Source organism: Chlamydotis macqueenii, chromosome 4, assembly GCF_036417535.1.
Source record: "Chlamydotis macqueenii isolate bChlMac1 chromosome 4, bChlMac1.mat, whole genome shotgun sequence".
NCBI classification, from domain to species: Eukaryota; Metazoa; Chordata; class Aves; order Otidiformes; family Otididae; genus Chlamydotis; species Chlamydotis macqueenii.
The window spans coordinates 36,513,607-36,528,782 of record NC_141559.1 but is presented as its reverse complement, the minus strand read 5'-3'; the positions used below and the strand labels follow the sequence as shown (position 1 = coordinate 36,528,782).

At 42.1% G+C, this 15,176-nt stretch overlaps 1 protein-coding gene across 6 annotated transcripts in view; it reads right to left on the bottom strand.

Annotated features, from left to right (window-relative positions):
* Nucleotides 1-15,176, bottom strand: part of TRIM2 (tripartite motif containing 2) — a 90,561-nt gene that overhangs the window by 59,966 nt on the left and 15,419 nt on the right. The window contains exons 1-2 of one of the 6 annotated variants that reach the window (XM_086746112.1): nt 12,096-12,116; nt 5,259-5,348 (exon numbers count right to left, since the gene is read on the bottom strand). The exons of 2 other annotated variants lie outside the window; for them this stretch is intronic. The gene's annotated coding sequence lies outside the window, so the exon portion shown is untranslated. Of the gene's footprint in view, nt 1-546; nt 672-5,258; nt 5,349-12,095; nt 12,166-15,176 lie in introns of those variants that run through there. 3 more of the 6 variants (XM_086746109.1, XM_086746107.1, XM_086746113.1) reach the window with 3 other exon arrangements.

Below are 15,176 nucleotides of genomic sequence, written 5' to 3'. Positions count from 1 at the left end.
TGGAAAGTAAGACTCTCCTAATTAGAGCTTGGCATTGTCCTCTCAGATTTACAGAGTCATTATTTCGCTTTGAACAAAAATCGCTATGTCTTTCCTAGGCAAACTCCTTGACTCCGTTTCAATTATTTCTTTTAAAGAGCAGTTTTCCCTTGTCACATCCTGTCCTGTTTACAGCATCACACGCTCCTCTTTGAAATGCCTGCTCTTACGGGAAGCCTGACACACGTAGTTCAATCGAAACATTTGCTATTGTCTTTTGCCAACTACAAACGAATTTCTGCACAAATGCTGAAAAGGTTTAAAGGTTTCGACAGCCATCTGAAGTCGAGCAAGCATGACTGTCAAAGAACGGTGGTGTCAAACTGCTCGGTTTCTCCGCTGCTGCCCTGACTTAAAGAAGAGAAAGAAAAACAAAGCGATTCCCTCGTTCACACACCAGAGCTCCTGGCAAGAGCTCACTCCCTGCAAAACCACTGCTCTCACAAAATATCCAAAGGCAGAAAAAGCACACGGACAGCCAGAGACGAGCGTGAAAGGGTAACTTACATTATTCAGAAAGGCAGTGGGAAAGGACTGCTGCAGTTTCTTCCTTATTTTACACTGCTGTTGGCAGGGCGGACAACGAAAAAAGTTCACCTAAAGAAATTTCTCCTTTTAATTCTCTGTCTCCCAGTTCATTTACTCTGGAGTCTCAGCCTGAAGAGATCCAACAATCAAAAGTTTATCCCCTCGTATTTCCCAATGATATGGCCGACCTTCCTTGGACACATACCAATGATGCAGTAAAAATAGACAAAAGCGGGGGGAGGGAAGCAGCGATCTAGCTTGAGCCTGAATCTTCTTAACTCAGTGTTTTCTGTAAAAGCTGCTCTTATGTCAGCAGCTCCCATCCCTATACTAACTTGCAGAGCACAGAGCCATCCGTCTGGTTTTCATAAGCTGCAAATTACAGGCAAACCAAGGAATATATACAGTACACTTTTAGCAGAACTCCCCAAGCACCAGCTTTACAAGTAACCTGAGGCACACAGGCTTTCAAAATAAACAGCCAGCCCCACGCCGGGACAGTCTCCCGCCTGCGGAGGACTGCCCCCTCCCCCGGCAGCCCCCAGCACCACACACCACTCGGGAAGGTGGCAGCCGGGTCCCCCCTCCCCGCGGAAACACACCCACCTTGCAGCCTCCCGTCCCGGCACACAGCCGCCCTGGAAGGGGAGGGGGGAAATCCAGGGCATTGCTTGCAATAGTTCAACAGTTTAGCAAGTCATTCAGAACAGCCTGGTTTGTACAAACAGGGAAGTGAGTGCTGATACACTTTAAATGCTTCCAGGTGAGAAGTAAGTCTGTTGTGTTGGGACCTTTTGTTTTGGTTTAGTGTTTTGTTTGGTTTTTTTTTTTTCCTCTAATAAGGCAACTCGCAGAGTCAGTTGCTTGATAGAGAACCTCTGGGGTGATCCAATCCATTAATTACGAGAATGAACATTTTACCAAAAGTATCACAAGGAAAATTTTGAAAAGCACCCTGTGAAAGTCCATTATTTGAAGATCCTAAGGCACTTTCAGCCCTTATTTTCAGCTATGTAAAGGTCTACTGCCCTGATTAAATTCAGATACCAGAGGCTTGAGGGGGTCACGTGTATTTTTGGATACCTCAAGGCTTTTGACTCAGTACTGAAGAACATTGTTTTCCCAATAAAAAATTGGGAAAACAATTTTATGGTAGATTAAAAAAAAATTGCCATTGCTTAAAACTAAAGAAGTTGCTATCTGCATGTTCTTTTATTTTAAAATACCAAGTTTTATTTAGTCTTTAGTTTTGCCAGAGGACTTCGGCAAGCTTTTCTACTGGGAATAATGTTACTCTATTTGAACAGTGAGAATCTCTAAACAAGGCAGTTTTCACTAAAGCATGGGTGAATGAGTACAGTGAGTCATTAACAAAATAAAAACATCATTGTAAACACTGCCTAAAAGTCCTGAGCCTGGTCACTTGCTCAGTTTTTCATCTTTGCACAATTAGGATCATGCTGATCGTCTACTCATCCTGTACCTGCATCCCTGGATCCAGGATTGACATGACTGGACTGTTAATGTCAAAAGCAGTTGAATTATTAAAAAAAAAAACCACCCAAAACCAATCACCAAACAAAAAACCCAAGACTCTCTAATCATTAGAAGAAAGGAGAAAATTATGAACAAATTTTCTTTGCGTGTATTTTTGCCTGTGTTGTCACAATTCCTTCCAATAGTTGTATAACCCACTGAATAATTTCAGTCACATCAGGTAGAATGCTAGAGATCTCAAAGGTATTCTATTCCTACAGCTTTTGTGAAAACAGGCAGCCCTCCAGATGAGTGAAATACAATCCAGTGAACCAATGTAAAAGGCTACACATGAGCTCAGTCTTATTATTAGACATCAGAGCACCTCACACAAACAAGGGGTACGTGAGAACAGGTTTAATGTGCCCTGCTGCTCACCTGCTATCACAGTTGTGCATCTTTGGCCTGCATTCTAGCATTTTTCCTCTCTCCTATTCTGTTCTCCCATCAGGGTAGTAAGCAGCGAAACACTTGAAATGCACAGACATCAGCTCAGGCAAATAATATTATTTTTTGAAACAGCAGTAAACCAAGTTTGTTAGCAGCTGAGTTATTCTCCCACTTACTAAACAATTGGAGTGAAATGACTACATCTTGGTTTTATTAGGACCAATATTTTCTATGAAATCAAAGGACTTGATCCTGGTAGAAAGAACTTCCAGGTTTGGGGTCAGAAATTATTTCACGGGGTACAGCAGACTAGCCCTTGCGCGGTTTTCTGGACATGTAGGCTCTCTGCTCCACTGTACTGTCACAGTATAGAACAAGTTGAATGACCGTTGCCTTTGGAATAAGAACTCTTTTTGGTGAATCATGGTGTTAAAGTGGACAGTAGGTGAAAATAATCACTTTCAGTTTGTGATGTTCGTGCTGACTGAATGTTTTTTTTTCCCCGGAGGAGCAAATGTATTAATTCACACTGATTTCTCAGGTACTCTTCACTGTATCTATTCTCTGAAAAAAAAAAAAACCAAACAAACCAGTCCATTTATGTCCAGCTCTGCTTTCACAAATAACAACTCTGTAAGAAAACGGCAAGAAAATTCAAGATTCAAAAATAGAAGACAGATTTTAAATGACCTTTCATTTTCCAGGCTCTGGGGATCATTCTTATTCACCATCTTTTTCTCCCTTCTTTTCTATTCTTCATTTTCTCTTTCACATCATCCATGTGGGGTACCAGCACCCTCCTGCCCATAGATAGCTCCTGTCTCCAGGCAGGCTAGCTGTGTGTCCCCTCACTGCTGCCTGGATATTACTAAGGCATCATTTGATGCCCACTTTCTCACACTCTGTCTCCATGAACCTTGAGGCACTCAAGCACCGTGTTCCTATCTAGCACAGGGATGTTAGTTTTCTGGAGAAATGGAGATGGAAAATATTAATCAGTTTGACGGTGAGAGAAAATTTACTGTAGAAAGGTTCATACAGGAAAGACTGCAACAAAGAACAGATGAGATAATAAAAACAACCTGCTAGGAGCAATTTGCCATCTCAGAAAAATGGCAGCTTCCATTTAGGATGTTTTCAAAGGCCAGCTACAAAACCACCCTATTACTTTCCATGTAATTAGAAAACAACTCTCATTTTTCACCAAGATTGACTACATTAGTGATGTCAGCAGGACAAGAGTGGAATAGGATGCAGCTTAGATATTGATTATAATGATTATATGCAGCTTTGTATGTAAATTCTTGAAAAGTTTTTCTAAACCTCATTGCATGTTCATTAAAGCAAGGAAAAGTGCCCCTCCTCAGTCAGTGACGGACAGGTTGTCATGCACAGTAGATGGCAGAATATGTATCGCTCTTGGCTGGATTCTGCTCCCATCTAGTCTAGCGTGGTTGTATTGGGATTGCTGAATTGCAAAGGTATAGATGAAAGCAACCTGTTTTCCATCCTGTTTTTCTGCAGTTTAAATACTGAGAAAGTGACAGGTGAAAGCTCTGGGTTTGGTGGAGGATGCACTTTGCGATTTAATTTGAATCTGTGAAATTGCCTGAATGATAGAAGTTGAGGATGGCACATTAACAAACCAGGGATGCACTACAGCTACGTGTTCACCTTTCATTTTAGCAGTAGATGTCTGAGTGCAGGGTTTTAAATATGTTTATGCAGATTTCTAGCCAGTCATAGTTTGAGTCCTAAGTGAATCTTCTGATGCAAACAAGCTGGCAGGCTTTGTACAGACTGAAAAACTACAAGTCTGATAAACTGAGACAAATCTACTCTTGGAGGAGTTCAAGGCAAAGCTTCAGTTCACTTACTGTTGATGAAATAAAATAATGTAGACTTTGGCATCAACAATAACCCGTTTTTTAAAGACAAATTAGGTGTGATATTATAAATCATTTTACCATCAGCATTTTAAAGCCAGCACATGGAATACCTTGGGTCTGGGTTCAAATGCTAAGCTTGTAATTAGTTGGTCTGGTGTTTCCTACCACATATTTTATTTAGTACTTTAGCATGATGCCTAGTGACTTGAGTTTGGCAAAAGCCTGTCCCCCTCCAGAAAGGCACATAATTGTCAGCTGATCCTCCAAAGAGACAATAGAGTGTGATAATCCTTTGCAGCCTGCGCCTACTGTCAGATGAGGATTGGGCTGTTTTGGCGCTTTTGGTATTTTGCTTTATAATGTATCACCACTTTTCCACAGAAAGAAGAATATGCAGCTCAGACCAAAACAGAATATATTATAAACTTAATATCATTGTTGGAGAAGCCCCACGGCTACTGCTGTTTTCACTACAGCCTGCAGTAGCCCCTAGCTGTCCCCAGGAAAAAAAAAAAAAAAGTGGCACTAAGCCACTTTTTCCCATCAGCTCTCACTAACATCTGTGACTGCAGGGATCTAGGCTTGCCTGGGTCACATGACATACAGTCTTTTCCCTTCTAAGTGAGCTGGAAAGGTGGTCCCTTTTCCCCACCCCGAAGCCCACAGTACAGCAGTTGATGGCTGGATACTCTGCGTTCTTTAAGTAACAAGCCAGCTGACAGCACACAATGCTTATGTCCCAGTGGTTTTCATCAGAGAAGGTCAAATATTGGAAGGATGTAATTTCAAAAGACAAATATTAGACAGTTTTCAAAGGTTCCCTTTCCCCCTCTGGCTGTACTGAGGGGGAAAGTACACTCATAAGTACACTCTTACCTTGCACTGAGGCGCTTTTTGGATTCCCAGTGAGCAGATACAGTTCATTGCCTGACAGAAAATTGACCCATGACAAAACACATCAATTTTCTGTAAAATAAGTGAGGTGAATTAGCTCACAGGGGTCTGCTAAGTGCTGCAGCCGACACAGATGTGTGGCATTACGGACTGAAGCAGGGGAAGAAGGAAGACTGCAAGCCAAACGCTCAAGCTACTTATGAAAATATACTGTGAAACGGCAGGTAAGCCCCACACTCCTCCTGACTATAATCTTACTTCAAGCTCTACGTTGCTCCTCTGTGGCACCCGTGACTCTTAAACACTGTTACACACTCAGTTTGTGCCAGGCTCATGCTTCGGCTCTGTACTGCTCTGAATCATAGTTTGCTACTCTCAGAAATTAAAATCGTAATGTCTCATTACCACTGTTTTTCACAAACTTCCATTGACATAAGGAAGCTTTCTTCCCAAACCGAATATCCAGGAAACACTGATGTAATATATTTTTATATGGCTGCATTCATGAAAAGTTCTGAACCAAAAGTAATGTGTCCAAATCCCTCTTTTTGTTTGAAAACATCGTTCATATCAGAAATGTTACCATGTGACCAGTAACACAAAGAAATGAGCACATGCAGAATCACAGCAAATAGTTCAAAAGCAGCTCTGGGCCTGAAGTTGGTTCACAAGATGTGTGTTGAATACTGGACACTTTGTTTGCCAGGAGAAATAGAAAGGGCTACATTTTCTAAAAAACATACCATGCTTATATATTTCTTGGCTTAGTCTTTCTCTGACTTTGCCTGGAGCTATCCATTCTTACAGCATACAAAGGGCTAGTATGTGCCTGCTTTACCCTGGACCTGTCCTACTTTCCGGCCTTCAAGTACAATGAGAAAGAGGAAAAAGAAGGGATGTTGAGACCTTTGCACTCAAGAACCTGGGACTCTGGGGGAAAAGAAACAGCCCCCTGTTTCTCAGACTGCAAACACCGGGCTCTAGTGAGGAAGACTGTGAGCAGGAGGAGAATATGTCAGAGTGAAGGGCTCTGGGGAAGCTTTTAAGGACTGTGAGGCAAGGAGAACAAGCATCTTAAATGGTATGGAGCACAGAGATTCAGGAGGATGGCATCTGAGAGGACTGGAAGAAAAGGCAGCTCTAGGATGGGAGGAGAGGAGTTGTGGCAAAAAGATGAAGAGGCTGTGAAGTATGTGGTTGAGGCAGGGGGACATGGACCACAGGGAGGAGCTAGATGCTCTACATTGGCATGAGCTGGAGACCAGGTCTAAGGATGAGGGGCTTCAGTCTAGGAAACACTAAAAGCCAGAGTGAAAGGTTGAGAGGTTTGAGGCTGTGCAGAGCTTTGGGGCAGGTGGGAATGCCTACTCTCTACTGAGAATACCCTCGTTTATGTACCTGCACACATATATAAGAATGCTGGCCCTTCTCTTTCTACCCACATGATTATCTCTTCCCACTCCGGTATCCTCTGTTTTGCAGTCAGAGCGACAGTAGCCCTGGCTTACATTTTTCTATGTGTGTATTGGAGTGTGACAGCACAACATCTTCCATAGCCACTGTGAACCAAGGAAATGTTTTGATGTAGCTCTGGGTCCCAAAGTGTATATGAGTGTTAAGTATAGATTTCAAAGTGATAGAGGAGAGTGAATATCAGGAGAAAATTATGGAGAAAATGGAGAGAAGGAGACAGATGGTCTCATTAAGTCAATGTCTGAAAACTGTGATATGCTGAAAGTTCAGCCACTGCAGGGCTGTTAATATTAACCTCATGAAATACCTACCAGCTTGCTCTTACACATTCAAAAACTAATTGAAAAGAAGGCCAAAGGTACCACTCTAAAGTTAAGCATCCCAATCAGAAGCAGAAATTAAATCTTACAGAAAAGATTGTAATTCTCACAGTCCCATTTCAGACTTTAAGTAACCAGTCTCCCTATTGCTGTTAGCAGGAGTTTTGCCAGAGACCTGCAAAATTCCATGCCAGGAAATTACTTACAAACATTAACATCTGACAATTAGGGTACATTAGGGGGTTATACTATACCTTAGGGAGCATTAGGTAAATTCTCAACTGAAGATGCTGTCTGAGGAGAAAGATGGCAGGAAGAAAGCAAGCCCCAGTATGATTTGATTTCATGAGGGAAACTGCAGTGCAAACTTGAATCTTAACGGGTACTATGCTTCTCAGTTTCACATGCTGTGAACCAGCAATGATAAGTGGGAAAGGCCGACGACAGCCGTGATAATTTTTTTTAGACAGCAGCAACCAGGACGGAACACAGCAAGCTACCCACTAAATTAGGGACATTTTATGCTACAAGCTTAAATTGCTGCTTTCTTAGACCTTTGACACAGCTATACAGGCAAAAAGGATGGAAACTGAAACATTTAAAAGCTCCTTCATGGATGAAGGATCAGTGGCATCTATAATATTTCCTGCCTACTTGAACACATACTGGGACACAATTTGCTCTCTGGGCCTGAGAGAGGTGAGCTAGAGAGAGGAATCTAGGTGGGCCATCTGGAGGCTGCAGTTAATTTTATACCAGTCCTGTGTGTACCCTAAGAGAAGGTAATTTGCAAGAATGTGCCTTTTACACACTATCAAATCAAAGCACCAATGCAGAGAGCCTGTTCTGTCACCCAGGGATTCCAGTAAGCAGAAAGCTTAGGGCTTGCCTATGGAGACCAAGGGAACATCCTCCCAGCACAGGAACAGAGCACAGCCAGTACAAGTATCTATGCCACTGATGCTTTTTTCTTTCAGCATTGCTGGCCAGCTGGAAGGCCGGGCGTATCAAACAGGAGGGAAAATAGTCAAAGAAAACAGTGGACTCTGGTCGACATAGATTTAAGGCAGCACAGACCTGAAGACCACATAGCCACTGCAATTCATTCTCTGCCACAGGCAAGGAGAGTAGGAAGTGATCCCTTTTCTTTCTGTCTTGCAGGCAGATCACCCTCCAGAACTGGCCCTGTGGCAAATTCCTGGTTGAGAAACATGCTCTGTTCTCCTGGGGTGAATTTTGCACATAAAATCTGCCTCAATCCTTTTCTTTCCTAGGTGCAGTGCTTTCTCTGAGTAACACCACTAAAATAAAACGCACACATTAGGAGACCCTCTGCTCTTGATGTATGAGTGAGATCTGAGTACTACAGTCCTGCTGCTTTTTCCTTTTATTAGTAGAAAAAGCTGCATGCTTAGCATTTTTCATTTTCTAGAACTAATCAATATGTTCCACTTCAGTGGTAACATACCTAGAAAAGGATCTAATATTTAGGAAAATGGACCTGAAAAAAAAAAAAAAAAACAACCCAACAATGAAAGATTTTAAAAGCTTTCATAGGTATGGGTGAAAATTGAGGATATTAGCATGGAGGATATTAGTCAGAGGGTTCAGATTTAAGAGGGAGGATAACCTATCCAAGGAGGCTGAGGATGGGCTGTTTGTAAATCTCAGCCTCCTTCCTTACGGAGACCTGAATACTGATGGTGAGTGATTTTACAAGGAAGTCTACCTAAACCTGACAGAAGGCTGTCACTGCTTCTTTCAGGCCCTCAGACTTTTTCCTATTACCTGGCAGTTCAGTTTTCTGGTTGGACTGAAACAGCTGATGGGAGGGGGGCACATGTGGTATTTCACCCACAGGCTCTCTCTTATCACAACCTTAATCAATATGTGTTAAGCACACAGGGCACATCAGCAGAGCACCTGCTAAGAAGCCAAAACCCTGAGATGGAAAGCATCCTTAAAGCCTCCTGCTTTCACCAAGAATTCAAATGCTCGTGTCATGAATTACAGCTCCGATAACTCAAACCTCTTATGAATGTAGAGAGCTGTTCTTTCCTGAAAGATCGATCTGTTCTGGGAGCTGGTCTGACATTCTCAAGGACAAATAAGGGGAAATCTAGTAGATTAGATTCACCATTACAGGCTTTGTGATCTGGTAACTGTAAGTCCATTTGGGAAGTACTGGTAAGAGGTCATGGTAAGAGGTCAGGGTTTCAGTCAACTCCAAATTAATACCTTCCATTAACTGCTGAGTAACTGAACAATAGCTATATTGCAAATGCCCCTGCAGACTAAAGACTCAGCCACAGGAAAATGTTGGCAAGAGATCCCACAGTGAACACACAGTGCACCTACATAGCCAGGGGAAGAAAATGAATTGCAGTAAAAACACAGCCCTGGGAAGCAGATCTTAGTCTCTTTCCAGCTTTCTTGTAGATTTCATTTCCCGCTTCTGTAGATTGAGGATGTGCTTCTCTGCTTCCCAGGCTATCTGAAAGCTCAGTAAATTAGTATTAGTAAATCATTTTGTTTTCACAAACTGCATACCGTCTCAGAATCAGAAAGTACAATTATAACATATGCTGTTCAGAGTAGTCAGGGTCTTTTTACGAAGGATGTTGATTCAGCACCCTGTTTTAGCAAGCTCTGTGAATACATCTTGAAAATTATCTCTTTGGGAGGAAGACAAATCAATTTTAATCTTCTGCCTGTTTACCCTGATGCAAATCAAACAGGCACAGTCTGCCCTTACAGAGCAAGCTACGTTGTGCTGAGTTCGTGATGCACAAGGGAGTTCTTTCTTTAGTCAAGAGAGAGACAATGTGGTAAGCATATTGATTATTCCTAACTATGTACTGAGAGAGCACAGCAAAAACTCCTAGGTGTGTATTTATGCCTGATGTGTATCTCCTGGCTTTCATTGTTACTCAAGTGCTGAGATCCCGCTTCCTTAATCTATAGACAAAAACCAATTTCATTTTCATCTTTACTGATCAAGGCTTAGTATCTATCTGCTACTGAGAGAGAGTGACTGAAAACCTCTGGCTTGTGTTCACAGCCTGGCACAGAAGCAGCATATTGCTGTAATTAGCTTTAGTTCATACACTACCATGCATGCACTGTATCGCTGTAGAGGAGGCTCAGTCTCAGAGCTGAACAACTGTAAGCAGCAAGACCCATCTAGTTAAAAAGTACTAAGTACAATAGCTGCCCATAATTTGACCAGTTTTATTTGAAAGTTTCTGTTTAACTGTCTCTTAGCCACTGCTTCCCACAGATTTTGCTTGACTGGCCCTCTGTAATTCAAGACTCGTGGAATGATGCAGTTCTTAGAAGCATTATAGATGAGTAGGAGAGTTGAGCCAAAGGCCTCCAGACTGCATCAGGGCTGTCTGCAGAAGCTGTGCACAGCCCCAAAACACAAGCAGCATGGCAGAGATGAGGCCACAGCCCCCAGGACATCCACCTACTGAGTACATCCATAGGGGGCAAAAGTTAGACAAGCCGAAAAGAACATGCTATCAGGACTCACTTCGGATTTGCTTTTATTTTTTTTGGCATGACTCAAGGCTAACAGAGACCTGATTGAAACTTAGAAGTAAGGTTATTCCTGTGCTTTTACAAAGAGGCATAACGAACATGCTTGTTTACAGTGACAGCTTCTTTTTTTTCCCTCAGATATCTTAAACTCAAAGCCTAAGCTGAATTTTCTGGAAATCCTGACACTTCTGGTTCAAGAGAGAGCTGAAGAAATACCCTGGAGAAAGGACCATCCTGGCAATATTGAAGTGCTGTCATAGTGCCATATGGGACGTTTCCAGACATGCCAAAAGAAGGACAAAAATAAAAATATTGCCACAGCCTACCCTGCTTGAGGCTTCCCACCCAGTTTTGAGCTCAGAGCAGTTTGGATAAGCAGCCAAATCATGAGGTATTTCTCTTAGCCAATCTGAACCTTGTGAGGTGCACACAGTCATCCACAGAAATTACTATTTGCATTGTCCAGTAGGATTTTGTAAAATAAATGAAAGGAAGAAAAAGAAATAATATAGTACAGTGACCTCAGTAATAGACTGTTGAGTGCTGACACTTATTTTGCTCTATGGTCATGGCAAAGTCACTTAATCTGCCATAACTTTATTTTCTTCATTCTTCATTTTCTTCATGAGATCTGTAGATAAGCTCCTCAGCTGCCACATGAAATTTAGACACAGACTTGCCAAAACTTCAGGGGCAGACTAGGTCTGAGATTCTGCATGGTGTCCAGCTCTGACAGGGACATTAAGATTTTCTTTGCTGGTGTACAGGGTAAAAGAGAAAGCCTGAAAAGTCCATCAATATTTGCAATGCAGGATTATGTTGAACAATACTGTCCAAACATTGAATATTTTATTTAAAATTCTGAATATTAGAAAGGACATATTAAAAACACAAAAAGTCAAGCTCGTTCCACCTCTGCAGTCTTTTGCTCTGTGGAGCTGTGAACATTTCCTAATAGCAGCCAGCAAAGAGGACTGAAATCTCTGAACATGACTTTGCTTTTTCTACTGCTAGGCATATATCTTAGAATATGGCAGCACCTATGAGCATATTGGGGAGCATTCCTTTTATAGTATCCCATTTCTAGCCCTTTCACACTTTTCTGAACAATGCTACTTACGACCTTGCAAAAACTGCTGCTGTTTGAAACACAACTGGACGATCAAATACTGGAAATGCAGCTAAAACTGAGAACTAGGTGCAGATTAATTAAAGTCATATTATAAAAATAACCTGGAAAGTTTAAATGGGTTGTGTCCCTATTAACTTCTTCCGTCTTGCCTCCCAAGGAAGGTCTCATTCGAGATTGAAATAGTGTAGTCCTTGTAGTCATGACACTGCATACAAAGTAGCTGCTCTTTTACTTCAGGCAGAGGAAAATGCTTCAGTAGCTGCCTCTCTGAATGACAGCGCCTACCTGACTTGCTAAAACAAGCCCTTAAGTCTTACGAGAAAAGCCATGACGAGACAGAAGTCTACTTACCAGTGTTCCATAGAGTCCGCGACCCTGCAATTCGCTGTGCCTCTGATCAGAAGATTTAGCTCCCTGCAGCATTCAGACAGTTGGTCCCATTATGGCCATCAGGCGGCCGAGTTAAAGGATGGCCTTGCACAAACATAAACAGCTTGTCAGCACAAGCCAAAGAGGCGGGCCTGCCCTCCCAGCCACAATGCAAGCCAATGATTAGCTTCTTCGCATTCTGGGTGTTCAAGATATTGTGTTTCATCCTTAACAAGGGGGAACTGACTAGGAAGGGCTAATGCTTGATGGTTTACTGCTAGGCAGTAAAATACTTAAAGCGGAAGGGAAAAAAAATCAATAAATCGCTTTAGGAAAAGCACATATTTGCTGCATATTCATACAAACACTTTCAGAAAGCCCACATGCAGCCCCAATGCATCGTTCTTTTTAGGTCAAGCAAAAAACCTGTGAATTAAGTTTAGCCCATATTCACAGTAAAGCAGTTTGACTTGCAAAGTCTGACTTTTTTTTCTCTCCATCCTTTTTCTTATTCTCATCCATCCTAAATCAGTTTGTTTGCTGACACTGGGGTTTCTCACTTCTCTGTCACAAATGTCTTACCCTGACCTTCTTGACCTGACCCCCAACTTTCATTGATCCTCCTATGATTGCTTCTTATCACTTCCATCTTAACCGCTTGTTCTTTTGGTCCTGATTTCCCCAAAAGAGCATGGTCGCAACAGAGGCACCTTAGGGTAAGGTTCTGTGAGACAACCAACCTGATCTAGCAGCTTAATGCTGTCAAAAGTGGAGGTGTTGAGTCTTACCTTTTTTCACCACCACAGCGTGTCCCCCCTGTTGTGTTGTTTCCCTCCCTGTCATTTCATGGAAAGGTAATGTAGCACAGAAGCAAACACTCCTCTGCCAGTTTAGTGATCTTAACAAAGAAACAGAAGAGGTATTGCATGGAGTGAATGCTCCCTGAAATTTAAGCTCCTGACTTTGCCTCAGCCATCTACAATCCCACCTGTCTCCCCAAGTTCCTTTCTCCTTTGTTGTTTGAATTGAATTGTTCCTAGTTAATTGAATACCCTGCTTACAGCTGCTGATCCCATTTCATCCCAGCTCTGTCCTACTTTCTTATGCCTCTAGTTTGGCTGTGAGGACTTTCTGCTACCAAAATCGCTCTCATCAAGTCTCATATGATAACTCCCTGCATAAATATTATGCTTTGTACCTCAGCGTCAGCCTCTTTGAGCTCTTTTCTGCTTTGGAAATAATTAAAATCCTCCTTAAAAACATGTCTTTTTTTGGCTTTCACTGTTTTTCCTCTTACCTTTCTGATTAATTCTTCTCTCACCATCTACCTGTTCCTCTCTCACACTCCCAAAGCATCCTACTTCTTGTTATATTCTATCCAGTTTTTACTATTTGCTTATGCGGGTTCCTGTACCACTTTTATGTCAACGATTTATAAGCATGCATTTTATTTTTCAGCTTTCTGCTTTTCTTTGGTCTCATATTTTACCCTGTGTTTTAGGCATACTCTATTAAATGCCTTGACAGCTCCTAATTTTAAGATCCTTTTCTAGGGATCAATCACACTACATTCATTACTGTATAGTCTTGGCACAAGTAATTTCCCACTCCCTCTGCTTTGGTAAAGGAGCTGAGCCCCCAGCAGAAGCAGATGCTGAAGTTAGCACCTCGTTCAGATGGGCAGGCATATCGCAGCTCTCGGCTTCTGCTGACAGGCTGCACGCGAATTCTGGCACATATCGCTGCATCACAATGTGCTGGGGTCACGTTTGCAAGTTTTTCTTCTCAGTGAGACATACAAGGCACGTTCTTCAATGATATCTGAGATTCTGGTGCAACTGCAGGGCTCCGTCAGCTGCCACCCAAGTATATAACGTACGCTGCCTAGACTTTTATCCAGATTTCCTGCTTAGTTAACCGTGTGCTATCCACATTAACAACATTATTTCACCAGAAGAGAGCTCTCTTCTTCTAGTATTTTTAACATGTAAATCTCTGCCCAGATCCACCGTGTGATCACAGTATTTGATTACTTTCATTATTTTGATCCCTGAGCCAAGATCTTATTCCCAATGCACCTATATTGTTCTTCACAGAAAATTCAGCAACTGAGGTCATCTTTTGTTCCATACTCCAGCCACACTGCTTGCATCCCCATGAAAGCTATGCTTTCTTGTCCTGAGCTTCAAGGCCTTTTCAGAGTTTCTCCTTTCTTATTGATCCGCTCCCACAACTCTCTTCATCACAAGGCTGGTCTTTTCAGCCTTCTCTCTTCCTATAAAGCTTTTTTTTTTTTTTTTTTAACCTTGTACCCTCTCCAGAGAATGCCTTGCTTCATTAAACCAAGTTACCTATTCTTCTTTCTTTCCTACAACCCACGTATCACAAAATATAGAAATAGTGTATCAGAATGAGAGTGAGGAGCAATAAATAGGCAACAAGTCAGTCCAGAAAGAGAGATGCTTCATCTGCATATATAAATTACATGTACTAGAAATTTTCTGTCAATCAACCATATACCATATGTTATGCACCTTACACTGTTAGATTTGTTACAGAACAGGATAGGCATCAAAAGCCCTTGATGGATATGGATCAAGTGCCCAAACGCTGTACATGAGATTGTGAAAGGACTGCTGTGAAAAGACTGTTTGTAGATGCACAAGAGAAAGCAAGCTAGCTATTGCATCTCTGATTCCCATGGCAATTTATTTAAGATGCTAATTCAGTCTAGCCACAAATAAAGAAACAAAAGAGAGAGCAAAAATGAGCTGATTTAGTGGACTATATTGAAAAGGCACACTTTAGACAATGTCACCCTGGGTATAACTCCTGCAACTCCACTGACAGAATTATGCCAAGGATGAAACTGCCTCTTTGTCCTTAAGCCTGGTATGACGCAGGAAAATTGTTACCAGCACTTCCAACAGTACCAACACAGGCACCAGCTAAGCTTACTTTTACCGAAAGGGTCATCCTGCCCTCTCCCTTCATTGCCATTCCCAGCTACACAGGCCTGTCCCCTCCCTTACACATGTTCCAGGAAAGGTGTGGAAGCTCACA